Here is a 14,179-nt window from a genome sequence, read left to right as displayed (position 1 = left end):
TAAATTAGCCACCTTTTGGTGTTGTTATGCCATGGAGACGTTTGTGTGTGGACTTTGCATCTTGTCGCTGTGTTTTCTGGCTTCTCAGGTACTCCAGGCTTCCTCCCATGCATTCATATAAGCTTAACTGGTGTTTCTAAACTGGTCATAGGTGTGAATGTGAGTTTGAATTCTTGTCTTTTTCTCTTTCTTAGTCCTGGGATGGACTGGTCGCCCATGTCAATAGCTGAGATTGACTCAAGGCTCCCCGAAAGAGCCTGATTCGGATAAGAGGCTAAGTAAATGGATGGCTGGATTATCCCAGTGTTTACAGATGGACTCCAGACTGCACTGGTGGATTGAAGTTGCAAACACTACAAACATTTTTATCCCACAACTCAGCTCAGCGTTGTGTGGAAAGTTCCAACCAAACGATTTTATTAATATAGCACCAATTCACAGCAATTGCTGTTTCAACTGTGCTTTATATTGAACGCAACAGCACCTACAATATTACAATCTGCCATGGTGGGTTGGAGTTCAGGGGTCTAAATGCAAACAGACCAAACATTTCACTTTCTTAAAGAACATGAGCAATTGTTTCTAGAGCTCTGTGCTCTGTCTCAACCTCAGGTCCTGTGCCATTTGGGCAACTACGAATAAAAGGTGTTGTTTGACAGTAAAGCCGATTTGATGATGATTTTGTGACTACCAAGTCATTAAGCAATCAGTGAGTAGTCAGATTTTCTCAATGCACATCATGACTTCTGATTGTAAAAAGAGACTTCATAATGGGACTGCCTAACCAATACAGTCTCTACATACAGTCTGTGGGTCTATTGTGTTTTACCTACAGTCTACAGTTTGTAATGGTAGGGTCATCATCAAGACAGCGATGGCGATGAACACCAAACCAGTTTGTGACGTGACAGTGGCGACGTCTATCTTTTATCGATGCCTCGAGCACAAAAAGGCACGTTTGTGATGTGGTGTTGACTGTTTCATCAAACGGGCTCCTGTTCCCTTTGTGGACACATTCTCCAAAAGTCAAGAGGTCATGTATGTGATGCTCGCTTTAAACAGCCCTCCCATACACTCCCCCCCCCAACCTTATCCTTTCAGACTATACTACCAAAGTACCACAGCAGGCGTCTCATGTGTGACCTACAGACTGACTTTGAAGGCTCCTCTGATTTTAGCACCACCTCCAGCATGCACACACACTTTTTTGTATTCTACCTGCTGGCAGCAGATTCCTGTTTATTGTCAAGAAAACAGTTCATGTTGTTGGCTTTGTCTCACAGAGCAACACTGACTGTGTGCTTGCATGTTTAGTAAATATGCATGCGGTGTTTAAATCATGCCAAGTCAGCATGCGGCCTGAGGGTCTTACGTGTATGAGGGAGGAAGCTGCACATAGATGAGCTAAAAATGAATCAGAATAAGAGAAAAAGAAAAATGTGAGAACCTCCAGAGTCATATTTCATTGTTTTATGGACTGTTAGGGTGGCCTTGCTGCAGGGCACCACAGTGCTGCCAGCACGCTATGCATTAAATGTTACACATTTATGTGAATCCCCCCCCCCTCCTCTTGAGTTCCCTTTAACCCCCATGGTGTCTCAAACAGAAGCATCTTCTTTTTTAGGCTGTTGCTCTTTTGACTTTCCATATTCCACCTCGCCACTCCCCCTCCCCCAAACACTCCCTGTTTGTCTTTCAGACTGCTGACAGCAAACCCACCGTGCACAGTTTTTTCCCCTAGCTGTCCACCTCAGGATCCAGACATCCCATCTGCAGATAGGTAGGATTTAACAGCATTGGTGAATACATTTAAGCAGGTATGCTGGGGTTTCTGCACAGGAAGCCACTTCTGTGATTGAAAGTACATGGTGTACTTGTCCTGACGCGCATGAGCAACATAGTTGTTTTGCCCAAAGAGATGTTTTCCTTCTTTTCTGTAAAAATAATGCTTACAGTGGACACCAGGTAATCTGATGACATGTCTTTTTTTCCTTGAATAGTGGAATTTGGTCATAATTTGTTTGTGCTTTACCCCATGACTTCATGCCAGTGAAATTACGCATGAGTGAGCATTATTTTTGGGAGAGAAGGTGACGGAAAGAGGAGTCTGTTTGTTTTTTAAAAGCAAAGAACTAAGTGGTTGGCATTGTATGCTAATGTAATTTAGGGACACTTTTCTCTGTGGAATATGAATGAGGAGTTTGGACTGTTGGATTGTTTCAGGGTCCTGAAACAATCAGAGTGTGAGTCCTGGCTGATGTGTGGCTGAGATCGTAAAAGAAAAGAAGTAAAAAAAAGAAAAGCATGTGTTGTTTTATCGTGAAACTCCGCAGCGGTGGCTACAAAAACGGCCTAAGTTAATAATGCTCACACACATGCATTCACTCCCTCTTCCTTAAATGGGATTGTGACAAGTGTATAAATCTTTTCAAGCCACATAGTGGGAGCAGAATTACACAGAATTATGATCCTTATTCAAGCAGCAGTTGTGGCTAATTGAGTGTCATCTTCAGGGTGTCTGATGTACACCCAGTTCCTGTTAAACGATCCGTCTTTGTATGAGGTGTGGACTCTGGACAATGACTTCCACTTCCTGTGCTTTACTGAATTCAAATTAATATTTATAAGACAATCACAGTTGTTATTATTATTATTATTATTATTATTTTCTTTTTAATGATGATGGTGAAAGGAAATTCCTTTTTATTCCTATTTATTCCAACATTCCCAAGGGTCTCACCTTTGTCTGTTCTGGTTAATTTTTTTTAAAGCAAAGTTAGTCTGTATCCAAAAAACAAACAAACAAATTTGTTAGAATCTAACCAGCAGCTCTGAAGGCGCCAGGCCACAACATGAAACGATAAAGCAGTATGCTCAGTGTAGCTCAGCTGGTGTATTAAAATGGATCTGACACACTTTTCAGACTTACAGAATAGACTGCATTTCACTTAGTTGCAAGTTGAAGGCTGAAAATCAAACTGGCCTCTTTTCTTCGTATTTTCCATATATTATTTTATTTACTCTGGAGCTAGTTAGCTTAATTTAGCATGAATACTCCACATGTGACCAAATATCCCAATGTCAGGTTTTCACCTATTTGAAGAAAAAAAAATTCACAATAACAGTAATATTACAGTACAGTAATATTAAATATATATTACAGTACAAATATATAAATGAAATCAGGAAAAATGCATTTGTACCATACCAAAGCTGTAAGCTAGCTGTTCCCAACAGCTAGCTTACAGCTTAAAGTAAGCTAACAATGTCCTGGCGCTCTGTGTGTGTGTGTGTGTGTGTGTGCCACTTTTTCTTTTCTTGGTGGGGACCAAAATCTGAAATTTACTATCCTCGTGGGGACCACCAGCCCTATTGGTTCCCATGAGTTCGATGGCATTTTTCACACTCAAAGTGTGGTTTTAGTGTCAGGGTTATGGTTATGGTTAGGTTTAGGGTAAGGGTTAGGCATTCATTTTTGATGGTTAGGGTAAGCGCCATGGGAAAGCATTATGTCAATGAGATGTCCCCACTAGGACAGCAACACCTGACGTGTGTGTGTGTGTGTGTGTGTGTGTGTGTGTGTGCCTGTGTGCGTGCGTGCGTGCGTGCGTGTGTGTGTGTGTGTGTGTGTGCTTTTCCCAGAAAATTTGTTTTCCCTTTCTCCAAATTATGGTTAGGGTGGAGTTAGGGTTAGAGTTACCCACTCAGACCTCGAGGGGTTAACTGTCTGCTGACATCACCAAAATGGCAGCCAAATGAATAAAAGGAAAACCAATCTTCTGATCATAAAGGAAAGGTAAAAGCAGCAGACAGATTAAAAACCAATATTTATAGAAGTTATACCGTATAAGTGAGTAAATCTACATGCTGGATGAAAAGCAAAACCTTTATCTTGGCAGCGAGTAGGAACCGTTGTGAATAGAATTGGAGTTGTGATGGAGGGATTGAGGCCCCTGCTCTTCGGTGGGTTGCAGGAAAAGTGGAGCAGAGAGATGATGAGACATCATGAAGGTTAATTTTTTTTAAAGCAAAGTTAGTCTGTATCCAAAAAACAAACAAACAAATTTGTTAGAATCTAACCAGCAGCTCATCAAAAAACTCAATCAGAACATTAATTAATAGTAAAAATTACAATTAGCAGCCTTCGTCCTAACTCTGACATTCCACGCAGTTCTCATGTGACCTTGGGAAAACTTTGGAGTTTGGTCACATTTTCCCACAAGGACACTTGGCTTCACTGATTTTGACTAAATAATAAAGGTATTTAATTTTGCCTAGTGATTGTAAAAGATGGTGCCCTTTAACGTGTTTCCTTGTTATATATATTCCTTGACCTTTCAGGAATGGCAGCCATGAGCTGTGATGAAGACTTGCAGTTGCACAGAATTACCAGTAGATGGCAGCTTTTTGACAGACAGCTCTCGTTGGAAGACGAGCTGTCATGGTTGTCATGTGTGTGTGTACTTGCTTACACACACACACACACACACACACACACACACACACGCACACACACACACACGTACGTTCATTTCACAGTCCACAAAACAACAACTTTAAAAACCTGACTTCAGGCCACTCTGATTTCTGATTTTTCATTTCACAGACATAGTAGTGGTATTGGTCGCTTCAGTGCATCATGGAGTTTTTATCTATTTTCTGAATGCCTGAACTAACACCTGTTAAGTAGTATTATAGGCATCAAACCTGTGTGATGAACCTCATAAATAAGGAACCCCAACAAATTCTAGAATCCTTTTTCTGTCCTTGTTCCTAAATCTTCCTCTTCTGGGTCACAGCCCTTTCACCTCTTCCACCCCCTCCCTCAGTTCTTGACTGCTATGTACACACGTGTGCTTCCCCTCTCACATGTTTTATCTCCTCCCACCTCCCGCTGTGCTCCCCTCCCCTTTCACCAGCTCGCTCACATCTCTACTTTCTCTCTCTGTCTGTCTCCGTTGGTGGCGCTGGGATCCATAGGCGTTCAGAGGACAAGAACTTGACAGCATACGCACCCTCAACACCACGTAGCAGCACCACCGCAGACATGTCGGACTCTGAAACCGCCGCCGCCCCTGCTGAGGCCCCCGTCCCTGCTGCTTGTGCAAACATCAAGGCTGACCTGGACAAGTGGTAGGTGCATGTTGGAGTGATTAACAGAAAAACAGTTTATATGTTTCTCATTTGCATATTTGCATATCCTTTAGAGTTGAAGAAAGGTTCTTATCCCAGACGCCAAAAACATAATAGGAACCTCTTGCAGTTCTTGGGTACACCTTTGATGCCTACACAAGTTCATCTCTGACTCTCAGAGTTGCCTTTAAACGTTTACACGCTGAGAAGTCAAAACCGAATTATCTGGATCATTCGTGATGTTCTTGGCCGTTACTTAACGAGCTATCAAACTGGAAAGAAAAACACCACGGCACCCAAATTAAGGGGGAGACTCGCATGTGTGGCAGCGGCTGGTCGTGGACTGCGGTATCCTAAAGTGCGCCATCCCAAAATGGAGTCGCTTCAGCGGTCATTGGCGTTTGCACTAAAAGTCTCCACATCTTGCGTGTTGAGATGTAAATGAATTTGACAACCTAGCTGAGCGCAAGTTTGAAGGTTATGAAAACTTAGGGTACCCCATGTAGGGCAAAGCGATTAAGGGATTAATGATGCGTGACAGCGGTGGTGATGCTCGATGCTTGGCCATACGGATGGATGGAGGCTGGGAATCTGCTTACGTCACTTGCCTCCCTTTCCCCAGAATTCCTCGCGTTAGCTCGTTCTGTTCGTATCCAGTGTCTCCTTTAGCCTCTTGCTATGTCAACGGACACAACAGATGCTGCTTTGTGAGAATGGAGGATAGCAATGACATAACACTACTACAGACATTTAGAGGTCTGAGTTCTTCACAGTCAAGTTCAATGAACTCCAGGGAACAGTTTTTATAGTGATTTCTTCAGTTGTAGTTGGAATTTGAGCTGTTCTGGTGTTAATAATTATGTGCTGGCAAAGTAAACACATTTTATTGATAGCAAAAGCTGCCCAGTTTTCTTCAGCCAGCCTGTTTAGTCTTGATAAGGTGGATATGAATGTGTGAAGCTATTAGATAAGCAAGCAGGTTGAGTGGGAATGGAAGGCATGGCATGGGTAATTGGCTAATCATGCGCCAGTGTGTTGATGACCTTTCCGATACCTCTGATATTTCTAGGTGAATGTTGAGGTTTAACATATATTCAAATGAAATATACAACTGATAACTGATTGATAAGTTCAGTTCCTCTTATGTTAAAGAATACACTGGGCACTCTGGCAAAAGCTGGCACTCTCAAGAGTATTTGAAAGTAAATGTTTTAAGGTGATAAGATGTTCTGTTGCTCATGCGGCATATCATGGTTTTACAAGATTATACTGTATGCGGGTCATTGCATGAAGCTGACCTGAACCTAACCTTGAAAGGTTGAAAATCAGGCAGCACCAGCACTATTTGTCCTTTAAGTTGTATAGAGCCAGAGTTAATTGTCCTACACTGATATTTGTCCCATAACCTGTAATTTCTGTGGCATCACTTTTTAAACTAGGGATAAATTTAACAGAAAAATAATTATGCTAACAAATTAATCATCAGTGAGTGCAGAATGGCAATCACTGTGAAATCAGTGTGTGTGTGTGTGTGTTGAGCTTAGAAATGTCACCAGAATCAGCAACTTTACAGAGTATTTTTAAGGAATTTTAGCTATTAGTTTAAGCTAGCTTCACAGACCTGGTTTGTTGTTTACCTTCTTACAGTGCTATTTTTGGCCACATGGGCCTTGTAAATGACCCATTCATTAAGAATGGGAGAATTAGGTACTAACTGGTAAACACACAGCACTTACCTGCTTAGCAATTAGCAGCTAAATGTTAAATTAAAACTACAGGGGTGTGTCGTGTTGGTAGCAGCTAATGCTAGCATTCTAGGCACGGCCCCATCGTTCTAATTCCCTAAGATCTGTAAGCAGACTTTTTTTATGTGAAACTGAAAGTCTAACCTCTTAGCTGTTGGGAATCCCACACTCATTCAGCTTTGCTCCTAAATTCATACGCTACATGTAAAAAGTAGATTTATTTTGCTGATACTGACATTCAAATTAACTTCTTTGGTTTAAGGTACAGTTTATACAAGTCAGCTCTCTATAGGACTTGCATCAGTATACATGCTCGCTTATATGATGGATGCTCCTGTGTACATTCATGTGCTGAAAGGAAGAATTCTTGCTATACTGCGGTCTCCATCAATGTTATCCCAGCCAATTTTGAGCCAACTGTAGAGCCAAGAGGGCTCTGCCCTGTGTAAGCAATATATCAGAAATACCTGCGTATTTATAGACAGCAGCTTGTCAAAGTCATGGATAGAAATGTTACGAGTGTGACTGTATATGCTGGGTATCATTGCATGTTACTAGTCGGAGGTCACATTATTGCTCCACCTGACACCTGCTCCTTTTTAAGCAGGGCAGCCAAATAAGCAAACGCTTCTCTTTCACACCCAGCTGGAAACTTAGAGGGCAGCCATGATTAATATAGTCATGACCCTGTCAAGGTCACAGTGGCAAAGTCACACAGAGGTGAAGTGAGCAGGTTAAAAACTAAAATGTAATGCATGAACAGTATATCAACTATATTTTCCTTGACATTTATGATGAACTGAACTTGACGATGACTAACTAGCATTAATAAAGTGTTAAAAACATTATAAATTATAAATATATGTTTATTCCATACATTTTTCAAAAATTGCTCTTATTGATAAATGAATCACATGTTGTGTTATTTGTTTCAACCAGAGGCCTCAAATAAAGACGGCACGATACCACTTTTTTATGTCCGATACCAATACCAATATCATAAATTTGTAATAATATCTGCCGATACTGATATGAATCTGCTATAGCGTATTTTTTAATCAATAAAACTGTTTGTTTTTATTTATATCTTGCTGCATTTTGTATAAGTTCATACTTTTTGTCTTAAAAAGACAAAAAAACAAAACCACTAAAGCTATTCTCTTATACTTGTATTCAAAAAATACACTGCACCCAAAATAGTTCATAGTTCTAATAAACTTAAATCCTCCATCCTCCCTATTCTGGTATTTTAAAGAGTACTTAGCAGAAATATTAAACAACCTAACTAATAGGGCTGCCAACTCCCAGCAAAAAAATTGGGAACCACCCTCCGCCTCGTTTTGCTTAATTGACGTAATCAACTTTAATTTAATGCACGTGTACAAAAATTTTTTTTAAATTAAAAGAAATGCACAGAAATAAATTATTTTTCTACAATAAATAAATAGATAGAAATCTTTCTTCAACAGAATTGCAGACTGCACAGATGGTACCTTTACAAAGAAAAAAGTACTATAGCTTACTAGGGTATATATTCAGGGATGCACATAAGTGGTCCGCAGGTGCGCATTCGCTGTCAAAATAAAAGATGCGCACCAGATAAGAAGCACATATTCGAGAAAACGCGCTTCTTTTGCATAAGTAATTGCTTACGGAGCTTGCTTCTTCGACATCTTTAAGAGTTCTGAACAAATGTCTGTCCTCCTCCAGAACATCTTATGTACACAAACACACGTTCCAACTTCTTATCCGGTGCGCGTCTTTTATTTTGACAGCGAATGCGCACCTGCGGACCATTTACGTGTACCCCTGTATATATTAGACTTAACAGTTACTATATACAGTAATGGACTTCTATACATTTTACATCAGATGAAAAATTTGGTTGTAAGATTCAGATAATTCATTATTAAAAGCTCGACATTTTAAATGAGAATAAGAAAGAAAAGTATGTCTTTGTGCCCCCTTGTCCCTGTTATTGCCGTCCCTGGCCCCCTGGCATAACTTTGCTAGATCTGCCCCTGCACAGTTACCAGCTGTCAGCTGCATAGAAAAGAATCCTGGTGTAGAAAGTAAATAGAGAAGAGGCAGTCGCTCCATATATCAGTTGTTAAGCTTAGCGTGGGAATGCTTTACAAACATTCAGAGATGAACTTACACACTTGCTTTACTTCTCTCTGGGATCACTTCCTCGGAGATGAAATGCCGGGTTGGTAGCAACGCTCCAAATGCTCAACCAGACCGCCAACAGGTCTGGCGCGCCACAGCCGCTCTATCACGTGACGCATACTGCTCCCACGTGCTAAGGTTCTGAGCTGAGTTACGCCATGTCGCAAGTTTTGTGAGGTGCTTTGGGGATATTTAATGGATCGGATTACATTTTTTATATCTCTCCGATATCCGAGCCAGTAATTTAGGTCAGTATCGGACCGATGCTTAATATCGGATCGGTCCATCCCTAGTCTCAAAACACCTCTAGCTGCTCCAGTGGCTCCCTTAATTTATTTAAATTCATTTATATAAATGAATAAATTTATAAAAGAAGGCAATGTGCCATGTTTATCAATGTAACTTCTATTTATTGCTGCTGAAAATTATTCCTTAAATTGTCTAGTTGTAAAAACGTGTAACCTATACCTGTATGTACCTAGGGTGCTACGTGTTTTATTTATTATGATTCATTTGCAAAAATACAGGTAGGACTGAAAGTATCTCTTTAGCTTTTAACATAAGCATAGACATACCAACACACATTTACTTCCTCTACTTCAGGTTCTCTTTTGCTGGTATAATAACAATGTATTTTTTTTAAAGAGCAAGCTCTTTTTTTAGTTCAATAATTAAATAAATGCAACAAAACATGATATTACTTTAATGAAATTGCAAAGTTAAAGTACCAAATGGTCATAGATAGCTCACTGAAGAGTAGCCACAGTCTCAAAGTCTCCTCAAAAATGAGGTCAAGGCTGGTTTAGACACCTGTTTGCAGGCCATGGCGATCTATGCAAACTCCTACAGTGAACATGCTGAATGTTAGCCATAGGAACCGTGGACATGCTGGCCTTACTCTTCCTCTGCCTTCCATAAACACTCTCACACTCACTTCCACAGTCGGCCTCTTTGGGCCCGATCGCCTGCGGCTGTATGGACGCACATGCATTTAATTTCTGGCTGGAATTTGGTGACTCGGCAGACGTCAGTAATCTGAGTGTAGCACTGCTGCTGTGTCAGACTAGCTACAGCCTCTTCCCCTCCAGCTCACCATGCTGGACGGACAACAGCTTTCACGCCTGTGGAATCTGTTTATTCATTGTTTTGGTGATTTTTTTTCAACATCCAGATGGGTAAAGTGCATTTTACAAAAGCAGATTTTTGAAAGACTCAGATGTTTCAATAAAGGCACAAAATGGAACATCCTTACTTCTTTGGGTCTTAACTTGTTGACATATATTGTTTTAAGAAGTCTCAAGCAGAAATGTTGGACAATCACCGTCCTAATAAACTCTGTGCTTTGATGATTCTCATCGCTACCTCACAGGACAGTGACACAGCTAATCACATGACCTCCTGGCTAAATCCTGGCGTCTGCATCATCATTTTACCCTTCGGCACCTGCTCACTGATCTATTATACATGTTGGTCCCAGTGGACTGACTATAGCAAGCCCAGCCTAAATAATTCAGATTACGCTTCCTGATTGTGTCCAAGACAAGGAGACAACGTCCCTCCTCCACCCCGTGCAGAGTGGCAATCGGACCTGGACATGCTTGGATCAGGATACTAGTGCTCAGTGGTGCAGAGTTGCTTTCATTCAGTCTGTGGTCATATATTCACTAAAACAACCAATTGGTTTTGTTCCTGGTTGCTTGTACCACGCTCATTCAGAATCACGCTCTCTCTCCCTCTCTCAGAAGATTGCGTGATGCCTGTAGTTGCGATGATGTCATCAGATCCTTTCCCTCGTCTGCCCATGCATGTGAGCACCCTGCTCCTATGCTTTATGTAATCCCTATATTTTCTTAATATTTGTTCACATGCAGATAGTAGGACTTTACAAGTACAATAATGTTCCTGTTCTTCTTCTTCTTGTTGGGTTTGATTCAGAGACATGTACATGCATGTTGATGGCACTGTGGCAGGATTATCTGGCAACACAGCCTCAGGGTTCGATTCCGCTCAGCTCTGATGTTGGGTCATTATTGCAGTGCATGCAACATAACCACTCAATGCCCCACTCCCATTTCCTTGCACACCCTCGCCAAGCAGCAGACACACACCGTTCTCTCCAACTCTCCTGGCAAAGTAAAGTGCTGAGTGATAATCTGCAGCAGCCAGCTGTACGTTACATCACTCTGAAGGCGCCAGGCCACAATATGAAACGATAAAGCAGTATGCTCAGTGTAGCTCAGCTGGTGTATTAAAATGGATCTGACACACTTTTCAGACTTACAGAATAGACTGCATTTCACTTAGTTGCAAGTTGAAGGCTGAAAATCAAACTGGCCTCCTTTCTTCGTATTTTCCGTATATTATTTTATTTACTCTGGAGCTAGTTAGCTTAATTTAGCATGAATACTCCACATGTGACCAAATATCCCAATGTCAGGTTTTCACCTATTTGAAGAAAAAAAAATTCACAATAACAGTAATATTACAGTACAGTAATATTAAATATATATTACAGTACAAATATATAAATGAAATCAGGAAAAATGCATTTGTACCATACCAAAGCTGTAAGCTAGCTGTTCCCAACAGCTAGCTTACAGCTTAAAGTAAGCTAACAATGTCCTGGCGCTCTGTGTGTGTGTGTGTGTGTGTGTGTGTGCCATTTTTTCTTTTCTTGGTGGGGACCAAAATCTGAAATTTACTATCCTCGTGGGGACCACCAGCCCTATTGGTTCCCACGAGTTCGATGGCATTTTTCACACTCAAAGTGTGGTTTTAGTGTCAGGGTTATGGTTAGGTTTAGGGTAAGGGTTAGGCATTCATTTTTGATGGTTGGGGTAAGCGCCATGGGAAAGCATTATGTCAATGAGATGTCCCCACTAGGACAGCAACACCTGACGTACGTGTGTGTGTGTGTGTGTGTGTGTGTGTGTGTGTGTGCTTTTCCCAGAAAATTTGTTTTCCCTTTCTCCAAATTATGGTTAGGGTGGAGTTAGGGTTAGAGTTACCCACTCAGACCTCGAGGGGTTAACTGTCTGTTGACATCACCAAAATGGCAGCCAAATGAATAAAAGGAAAACCAATCTTCTGATCATAAAGGAAAGGTAAAAGCAGCAGACAGATTAAAAACCAATATTTATAGAAGTTATACCGTATAAGTGAGTAAATCTACATGCTGGATGAAAAGCAAAACCTTTATCTTGGCAGCGAGTAGGAACCGTTGTGAATAGAATTGGAGTTGTGATGGAGGGATTGAGGCCCCTGCTCTTCGGTGGGTTGCAGGAAAAGTGGAGCAGAGAGATGATGAGACATCATGAAGGCGGAGCCAGTCAATTGGTTTACGTTCATGTAACATGAACCCTCTCCTCCTGTGGCCTCCCCCTGTTACCTCTGTGTCTTATTATCTCTCCATTATCACGCAACCTCCCTCCCTCCCATCAAACAGATGGGTCCACGCACATGGCTGTTCTGTCTCCCTCCCTCCCTCTCTCTCGCTCCATCACCCTAATGCACTGTGGCAGTGTCGGCTGTGTTCGCTCCTGAATGGGAAGCCTGCAATTATTCCCAAGCTTGAAATCGCTCTTCCTCTCTCGCTCTGTCGCATTCATCCCTTCTTCCTATTCTTCAGCTTTTCCCTCTTGTTGAGAGCTGTTGCTCGTGTTTTTGCTTCTACCAATGTTAGCACACCAAACATGCATGTGTTTTGCCAACAGAATTCCTTGGATTGGCATCCAGTTGATGCTTAACTCCTGTACGTGGGTTTACTTGAGGTCTAACTGTTGTTAATCTTTCCTCCAGTGTGGCGGAGAAGGGAGCCGGCGGCTGCAAAGATCTGATGGAGGCCTTCGCTGCTTGTGTGAAGAGTGCAGCTGAAGGGACGTCATGAGGAGTCGCCCTCCAGCCTCAAATGTAAGCATGTTGCATAATTGAATGATTAATTCCATAACAGCTTCGGTGGGGGGTTATTTATAGAAACCTTTGTGAATCGTCTGAAAATGGTTTCAACAGGAATAGAGAATACAAGTGTTTATTCTCTAAATATATCTTTAAAAAATGAACTATGGCTGAATTCTCTTTAGCTGGTCCTGCTGGTTTACTGTTCCAACGCTGACTATAATGACTATAATGCTCAGCTTAGCCTTACTTTGACATATCAAAAGTTTGTTATTATTGCCAAGACTTGGGAGGATAATTTTTAGGAGAAACAAAAATGACATATTCTGATAAACTGGCAAATCAAATACATATATATGACTAAATAAAGATCCAAAATCTCATTATTGAGAAGCTGAGTTTTAAAATATTTGCCGCTTTGTCAGTTGAAAAGCAGTTTCAATAAGAAGACACTTAAAATAACAATCCACTCACCAGAATTAACAAACAGCCCGACTGAGTGATCGGTCTGCTGTAGATATCAGTTCTTGGTAAGGAAACAGGTACTTTAATGCAGGCGTAAATGTATGCAAAACAAAGGATGAGAATGCAACTGGATCAGCCAGACCACATACAGAGATGATCTGGATTTCACTGGATCTGAGCCATGTGGGAATGCAGCCTGGACAACACCCGTGGCCAAAGGTATTCAGCTGGCCTACTGTATAATGAAAAAGGGAAGAAGCAAGTGGTATGATTTGGGAAGGTTGCAACATGTGACGCTCCTTGTCTGTATCTGTTTGAGATCAGCGGTTAGATATCAGATTATTTGTCAGGTCTGCCCAAAGGATCTTTGCCTTCATCAAGCTCAAATGTCTCTCGCTATTGCAGGTCCACTGCACTGAGTCCTCCAAGTTCCCAGCATTTTCCTTCTGCACAACAGCACTGGACCGATGACAACAACTCGAATGATGAAGATGATGATGATGATCATCACAGAGAGGCAAACACTGTGTTGATTTGGGCCGAGTTTGGGATCTGGTGGCAGAAACCACAGTTTCCTCCCCCCTGTCCTCCCCCTCATGTTTTAGGTTTTTCTGGGTCCCGCAGTCTTACCCGCTATTCCCCTCGTCCCTATGGCTGATATACATTATACTGACAATTCCAGAGAGCCAATGGGCTGTGATGTAAATTGTCGACTTGAAATGAATACTTATAAATGGTAATAAAAAGTATGAAATACTTGGTATAAAAACCAA

The 14,179-nt window shown here is 41.4% G+C and overlaps 1 long non-coding RNA gene across 2 annotated transcripts; it reads left to right on the top strand.

Moving 5' to 3' along the window:
- Positions 1–1,668: 1,668 nt before the first annotated feature.
- Positions 1,669–14,179, top strand: LOC101479694 (uncharacterized). 2 transcript variants are annotated; one of them, XR_191727.2, is made up of 4 exons: positions 1,669–1,780; positions 4,981–5,133; positions 12,846–12,956; positions 13,812–14,179. It is a non-coding gene; the product is annotated as an uncharacterized LOC101479694 (long non-coding RNA). The 2 variants fall into 2 exon arrangements; XR_001167984.3 differs by lacking the exon at positions 1,669–1,780 and having other exon boundaries at positions 4,912–5,133.

The sequence above is a fragment of the Maylandia zebra genome, linkage group LG4 (assembly GCF_041146795.1).
Source record: "Maylandia zebra isolate NMK-2024a linkage group LG4, Mzebra_GT3a, whole genome shotgun sequence".
Taxonomy (NCBI): Eukaryota; Metazoa; Chordata; class Actinopteri; order Cichliformes; family Cichlidae; genus Maylandia; species Maylandia zebra.
Note: the sequence above shows the minus strand (reverse complement) of the source record. Positions and strands in the feature narration are given on the sequence as shown.